We start from the raw sequence: 7854 nt of genomic DNA, 5'->3' as shown, positions 1-7854 counted from the left end.
GCTGGCCCTGGGATGGACAGGACAGGGCCTGGCCTTGTGGTGGTCAGGGCAGGGCCTGGCCTCGCTGTCCCTGGGATGGACAGGACAGGGCAGGGCCTGGCCTCGCTGGCCCTGGAATGGACAGGACAGGGCAGTGCCTGGCCCCGCTGGCCCTGGGATGGACAGGACAGGGCAGTGCCTGGCCCCGCTGGCCCTGGGATGGACAGGACAGGGCCTGGCCTCGCTGGCCTTGGGATGGACAGGACAGGGCCTGGCCTCGCTGGCCTTGTGGTGGTCAGGGCAGGGCCTGGCCTCGCTGTCCCTGGGATGGACAGGGCAGGGCCTGGCCTCGCTGGCCCTGGAATGGACAGGACAGGGCAGTGCCTGGCCTCGCTGGCCCTGGGATGGACAGGGCAGGGCCTGGCCTCGCTGGCCTTGTGGTGGACAGGGCAGGGCCTGGCCTCGCTGGCCTTGTGGTGGTCAGGGCAGGGCCTAGCCTCGCTGGCCTTGTGGTGGTCAGGGCAGGGCCTGGCCTCGCTGGCCTTGTGGTGGTCAGGGCAGGGCCTAGCCTCGCTGGCCTTGTGGTGGTCAGGGCAGGGCCTGGCCTCGCTGGCCTTGTGGTGGTCAGGGCAGGGCCTAGCCTCGCTGGCCCTGGGATGGACAGGGCAGGGCCTGGCCTACCTGGCCCTGGGATGGACAGGACAGGGCAGGGCAGGTCCTGGCCTCGCTGGCCCTGGGGTGGACAGGGCAGGGGTGCCGTTAGCTGCGAGAGGCTGAGCCGGCCCGTGCGGTGCCTGTAGGCCCAGGGCTAGGCAGGGAGGGAGGGAAGCCAGTGCTGCACTTCTGCCGGTGCTGGAGCAGGCCCTGCCCCGTCTGGCGCTGCGCGGCGGGCGAGCGCCCTCCGCCGTGAGAGGAGCCCAGTGTGTGAGCAGGGCAGGCGCAGGCAGGGAGTGTCGGCCTCTGGAATGTGTATTTATCTTCCCAGTCCCGGAGCCCGGGGTGGAGCCTCGCTCGCCGAGGTGCCAGTGAATCACAGAAACCCGAGCAGAGACTCGGCCAAGAAGAAAAAAAAACGCGAACCAGGAAGAGCCGGGCCTCGTCGTCGGCACTGCCTGCCGCTGCCTGCCACACCTGGAGGAGGGATGAGCCCAGCTCCAGGAGCGGCCTGCACCGAGCGAGGAGCCGGGGCCTGCTAGGGACCGACTGACGAGAGCCAGGTAAGGGGCCCGGGCTGCCGCAGCGGCGGCGGGGGAGGCGCGAGGAGCCGGGACACTTGTAGAGTTGTGGGAGTTCATTCAGCGGCTCCTGCGGGGCGGACGGCGGCGGCCAGCGGGGCCCCGCTCCTCCTGGGCCCTGCGGTGTGTGCGCTACAGCAGGCCTCACTTGCGACCCGAAGGACTCTGCGCGCTGGAGGCGTTACACGGCCGCGGCGCCTGTCCACATTATGAAGCCGCCTGGAGCTGCATGTGCACTTCTCTCTGCATGAGGTCTCAGTGAGTCTCCACTGTATCTACCGCACAGCTTCATGCTTCGTGAGGAGGCGAGTGTGTGTAGCTCACTTGCCAGCACTGCACAAGGCCCCTCTGTGCGTTGTGGGTGTGTCTTCCGAGGGCCATCTTCTTTCTGCCTGTGCCGGTGTGACCCAGTTCTCAAAGTTGTGTGTCTTGCGGATTGATCGCAGTCAGAACAATTGCCCATTTTTACAGTCGGTGTAAATTGCTGGTTGGCGCATCCAAATGGCAGTTTCTTGGCCGTTGCCTCATTTCAAGACCTTTGTCTGCCACCTTTGGACCTTTCTCTGCTGCTGTGCCTGTGAACTCTTCACCTAGCTGCCTCAGACTACTTTTCTCTGCCAGGCCATTTTCTGCTGCTGTCCCCGTGGGATCTCCCTCTGCTTCTTTGAGACCCTGCTTCGGGTTGAGACTTTTCGTGAAACTCTTCTGTGCCTGTGTGTAAGAACTTCCTCTGCCAAAGTGGGACCCTTGTTTGCCAATGTTATTTTTTCTACCTCTTTGTGAGACCTTTCACTGACTCTTTTTTTATTATTTATCCTACAGTGTATAAAACATACAAACGTTTTCTATAAAAACACTGACTGACTGTGAGAACTTACTCTGCCTCGTGTGACAGACACATCCCTGCTATTAGATTGTCTTGCCTGCAGTGGTGGAAATGGAAAAAAATGTGGTGGGGGATCCCACAACACAAGGTGCCGAGGGGGCGTGGTCTAGAGGGGGCGGGGCTCCTAGTGTGCATCCAGCCATGCTGGAATACTTACTAAATAAATAAATAAACAAACAAACACCCACGGCGGCATTATTGCCTTTTACCGCGGCTTTGCCACTGGTGTGTAATGCACAACCCTCACTACATGTACAACTGAAAGGAATCAGTTGTACATGTAGCGAGCATTGTGCATTACCATTACACACCAGTGCCAAAGCCACGGTAAAAATGACGTCGCGGGCGTTTTTTTATTTTTTATTATTTTTTTTTTTAAGTGTTCCTGCGCGGTTCATGTTCTTGGGCGGATGACTCTGGCCGGATCCCGAGATCCGGCTCCATTTCTGGTGCCGGATCTTGGATCCGCCGAGAGCCGGCCCAATGATCAGCACTGCTTGCCTGTATAGACGTGACTCAATAACCCAGTCTGCAATTTGAATCGATTGGGGGCATTCCCCTCTGCGTAGATTTCGTTGCTGTCCAGTTAATACTGTTGATAGTTCTTTGAAGATCATTTTGTCAGCATGTTTATGTTCTGCGAATGTACATAATTAGTAAGTCAAATGGATCTGGGCTTGTCATCTCATCCAATTCTAAAGTCCATTCATCTTTTCATAATGATGACTTAGCGTGCAACCAATCTGCTGTGAAAGTAGTCCTATGTCATGTTTCCTTATTAATATTTATTAGGCATATCTTGGAGACCTGCAGTTGTTTTGAGAGGGTGGATCCTATTCTCTGTGGCGCCTCGCTCTTAATCTTTTTTTGCCCTTTCTATCCAGTGAATACCTGCTGTGTATGCTAATCCGGATATGGCTTTGTCACTGTGTACTTAAAGAGACCGTATTATATGTGCAGCTGAATGCACTGTCGCACGGGTAATTGCTAGTAGTTTGTGATTGGGTTTTCAGCAATTTACTTAGCCTAATAATTATTATAGCTCGATGTACATTAATGTTGTCATTCAAGAAAAGAAACCAGTATTATAGCCTGAATTTCATGATCATTGGCATTCAAGGAAATGGGCCTAAAATGTTTCACCCAGAGGCTTTTTCAAGGCAGGCCATGTACTATAACTTCTAGGCAATCCAAATCATATGCGTCAAGAAATTCAAATAATAGCGTGACCCTTTTCCCAGATTTTTCTGTCACCAAACTACGACTGGCTCTAATCGGTGTACTCACATGCATTTCAGATAAAGGGCAAACCATTGAAATATGAACATAAATAGAAAAAAGGGTAAAAGAGCAAAGGATTTTTGCGTTGCGAGAGAAGGGAGAATGAAAGAGAGTAACCAGTTCCGATCATATTTATTTTTTCTGAATATTTACAGAGGGAAACACTTGACAGATAAAATAACGAAAGGTTTCGTCAACAGGTGAAAGTAAGGCCACGTGGAAGAGGTTGGGCGATAACAAGACATCTGGGAGAAAGAATGAGGAGGATAGCAAGAGTGAGACATACCATAGTGAGATAATCTCGGTTTTATTATTCAGAAGTTTCGTTTGTCAATGTGCAGTGCCAGAGAGACAGTCGTGAAAGGGAGAACAGATGAGATGAGATGACATCCAGGCTTTCAACCAGTTGGAGAAGGAGCTGAGTATCATTAGCATACATCTAAAAAATAAAACCCCAAAGAGTCAATAAGTTTACCAAGAGTGCACATGTAAATATTAAATAGGTGCAGAGAGGGTTCAGAGCCCGGTTTAAAAAGAGAATGTTTCCATGATTCAAAGTGATGATAAACTACATTTTAATACAGCCTTCCAAAAAAGATTTGTATCCATGAGCGGGAAGGCTACGGCTACCAAATACAACCACGCGTAGAAGGAGCAACCGCGCGTAGAAGGAGCAACCACGCGTATAAGGAGCAGTGGACCGTTAATGCTGTTCAAAGCACAAGGTGCTGTAATATCAGGGCTTGGACACACACCTCTTTAGCCTTCGATCTGATAGTAAAGACTGAGCTCTGCACAGAGTCATGGGTCAGAACCAGGTTTCAAGACCATTCAGGATGTCATTGTCCTGAGTAACTCCCTGAAGCTGGGCCACGACTGCCATTTCCATGAGCTAATCCTTCACAGGGGAATAAGGGGAGTTCCGTAATTAATTGGGAGAGGGGGGGGCACAAGACGGCTCTGAGAAACGGCTTGCATAGGATCAAGTGCAGGAAAGGTAGTAACAGAGATTTCTTTCTTTTTTTTATTTTTGGTTCGGCTCATTCAGGAGAAAGTTACAATCTTGGATGTAGGTGTAAAAATTGGATCAACATTATGGCTTAGAAAATGTGTAAGGCCAGGAAAAACAATAATATGTACACTGTGAAGAATGTCTGATCTGCAAAGGCGAAAATAACTATTTTTTATCGGCTAAGAAGTCCTTAAAGACTACTTATACAGACTAGGCCTACAAATCAAGACAAGATTTAGTTATAAAGGACTCGAGGACTGTGCAAACTACAAGAGATGCCCAACGCCTGGGAATATTCGTTCACTGCTATTTGGCAGTGGTCTTTTAAGATTAAGGCAAGGCAAGGCAACAAACATGATTAGTCAGGGGATAAACCTGCAAAACATCCAACTTCCGGTGCTACGCGGATGACACACAACTATCTTTCAGGCTACCCTCAGCCGTCTCCTCCTCCTCCTCACTCATATCTGACTGTCCACTATTCAGTCATGGTGTGCTGCAAACAACCTCTGCCTCAACGACGGTAAGACTAAGATAATTCGTATTGGGACCCCTGCTCCCGCTTTCCCACTTTCACTCTGGCCGGCCTCCTTGGGCCCTGCACCCGCACCCACCGACGACGTAAAAAACCTTGGGGTCATCTTTGATTCCACTCTCTCCTTCTCCTCTCACATTTCAGACATCTCTAAAAAGTCTATCAGCTACACCACCTCAGAGGTACTCTACGCTTTCTCACTTTCCCCCACAGGATCACTCTCTCCAGAGCCCTGGTTCTCTGTAGGCTGGACTATTGCAACAGCCTCTTCCTCAACCTCCCTTCTTCTGCCCTGCGCCCTCTGCAACACATCCAGAACAAACCTTTAGAACTTATTCTTGGCCTGAAGCCCAGGGACCACATCTCTTTGGCGCTGAAATCCCTCCACGGGCTCCCCGTGGTTGTAAGGATCAAATTGAAGACCCTTTGCTTTGTTCACAAGGCCTTCTGGGGCCTGGGACCCACCTACGTGCAACGCTGCCTACCTAAATACTGTCCCTCATGAGCCCTCATCTACCTCCAACCTTCTGTGAGTGAGCCGGTTCTCCAAGCAGAGATTTGGTGGGGGAGATCCTCATCCTCAGCAGGTACCTTCATCTGGAATAGCCTCCCTGCCGCCCTACGTCTTGAACCGAATCTCCTGAAATTCTGGAAACTTCAAGACCTTCCTCTTCTCCTCTTCCTTCTCTCTCCCTCTACCCTGCTAACCTAGTTATCCGTTCTTTCCCTCTCTCCCTCCTATTCCTTACAGCATGCTGACTGGCCGCCTGGTGTACCTCAGAGACTCACTGGTCCCTGGCACCCCTGCCAGTCCTCTCTCTCGCACTTGCCTCAGGGCTCTACACCCCACCAACACTCAATGCACTGGGAAATTAACCCAAGAGAGCAGCTCGCTCTGTGCTTACCCCAGTCTCAACTGACCGGGTGCACTTGATCGTCCCCCTCCCTGTGACCCTCTGTGCACTTTTTGAATTGAATTGTTTATTTGTATAGCGCCTATACACAAAGTGTTTCAAAGCGCTTCAAGGAGGGAGGGAAGATGGGAGAATGCAAGTACATTATTTTTTTTTTTCTTTTTTATTTGATTTAACTGTATAATACAATTTTTACAAAATAAGAAGGTAATCCTCCCATTCACTGTTCGAAGATCACTAACAGAACGGCGTGGGGTCTTACTTTAACCTGTGTTGCAGTCACACGTAGTTCCCACTCCAATTCTACACCGGGATCATGCACAGGGACCGCGACCCCCACAAAAGTGGGGGTTAAGAACACCCAATTGGCTATCCTGCCCATCCGTGGCTGCGGTCAGGTAAGCAGGCCAATCTCTTGAAAGAACCCTACCACTGCAATCACCCATGTAGTCTTTTCCCCACTTATGAGCCGGCGCCACCATTCCTCTTCCTCGTAGGCGTATAGGTTTTTGAACAAATGTCCGAGGTGTCTCTGGCGGGGGCCTGTGACGCCTAAGCAGTTGAGCAGGAGGTGTCTTGTGGTTTCCGCCATCTCTACCTTCGTGCAGAATCTGCATGCTTCGTCCGGGGCCAGTTTTCTACGGAATAGGACTTCCTTTGTATGAACAATATATTTTTTTTTTGATAAGACATTTTTTATTTTCAATTAGTCATAACATAGTCAAAACAACCAAAACCAAGGAACAAAAGAAAAAGAGGCAACGACATCAATTGAGGCCGACACAGCTCATTAAGCAGTATTAACAATGATAAGTCACAGGTCACCATTCTTACGGGACAGAGCCTCAATACACAATGTAAAAGTTCTGGTTAGCATCCCCAGGGCAATTTCTCCCAAACCCTTTCAATGTCTTTCAGTGTCTTTCAGGGCCCTCCTTCCTCCCATGCCGCCCAAATTTTTGAAGCCTTATTAGGACAGCCCCTTGCATTGTATATCCGTCTTTCGAGCATTGCACATGTGTCCATGTCCAGCGTCCACTGCTCCATTGTCGGAGGTTCCGGTACACCCCATTTCTGTGCAATGTTTCGCTTCATTAGGGCAGTCGCCGTGTGCAGCAACAGTTCCTCCCATTTATTCAGTTCGTGCTCCCCTGGGACTCCCAGGAGCAGGACCCTCGGGTCATAATCAATTGTTTTAGAAAGTATCCGGGCCAGCTCCCGACAACAGGCGTCCCAAAAAGTTTGGATGCGGGGGCAGGACCACAGAGTGTGGAAGAAGGTCCCTTCCTCGCCCCCACACCTGAGACAGTTCGGATTCAGTGCTTTCTTCCACCCAAACAGTGCCGTCCTAGGATAGTACACTCTATGCAGTACTTTAAGTTGCACCAGTCTGAGTCTTGAGGAGATGGCAGTTTCCCGCGGGTGCATTAATACCCGTATCCAGTCCTCAGGGTCAATATCCCCTACATCTGTTTCCCACTTGGTTTTTAGACTGGTCAATTCAGGGGTTGCGAAGGATGTGATAGCTGTATGAACAATATTAAGGCGGATTCTTAAAAAATTCATCCTAAGTTTAGAGTTCGGTCCTCTTAATAAGTAAGGTTTAAGTTCATTTACTTTGGACAGCTGTGGAATAGGATCTGTAAACAGCTTTGAGGCGGCAGCTTTTTCCAAGGTGTTAATCCAGTCTTGATTTAATAATCGAAATTTCGCCTTGGACGGGTTATTAATTAGTTCATCTTTAGAACTTCCAGCATTCTCTAAGATTGATTCGATCTTTACCATCCAACTTGTGAGCATTTTACATGATCCAGACAGGATTTCATACTGGATTTCTTGCATGATCCGTGAGGGGTTTGGAAGTAGGCACTTTCGAAATAACATTGCTTCATTACGGGAGACAATAGAGGTCAAAGATTGTAGGGAAAGTTCCCTTCTTATTATCACCATTGGTAGCGAGTCAGGAAGGTTAAGAACCTTTCTCCAGTAACAACCTTCCACTTTTAGCCAGA

General features: G+C 50.2%; 1 protein-coding gene across 1 annotated transcript in view; it reads left to right on the top strand.

Moving 5' to 3' along the window:
• The first annotated feature begins 903 nt into the window (after positions 1–903).
• Positions 904–7854, top strand: part of FAM83H (family with sequence similarity 83 member H) — a 573091-nt gene continuing 566140 nt past the window's right edge. The window contains exon 1 of the mRNA XM_069621880.1: positions 904–1196. The gene's annotated coding sequence lies outside the window, so the exon portion shown is untranslated. The remainder of the gene's footprint in view (positions 1197–7854) is intronic.

This window comes from Ambystoma mexicanum, chromosome 5q (genome assembly GCF_040938575.1).
Source record: "Ambystoma mexicanum isolate Mex_15411 chromosome 5q, UKY_AmexF1_1, whole genome shotgun sequence".
Lineage (NCBI taxonomy): Eukaryota > Metazoa > Chordata > Amphibia > Caudata > Ambystomatidae > Ambystoma > Ambystoma mexicanum.
This window is presented reverse-complemented; position numbering and strand designations above follow the sequence as displayed.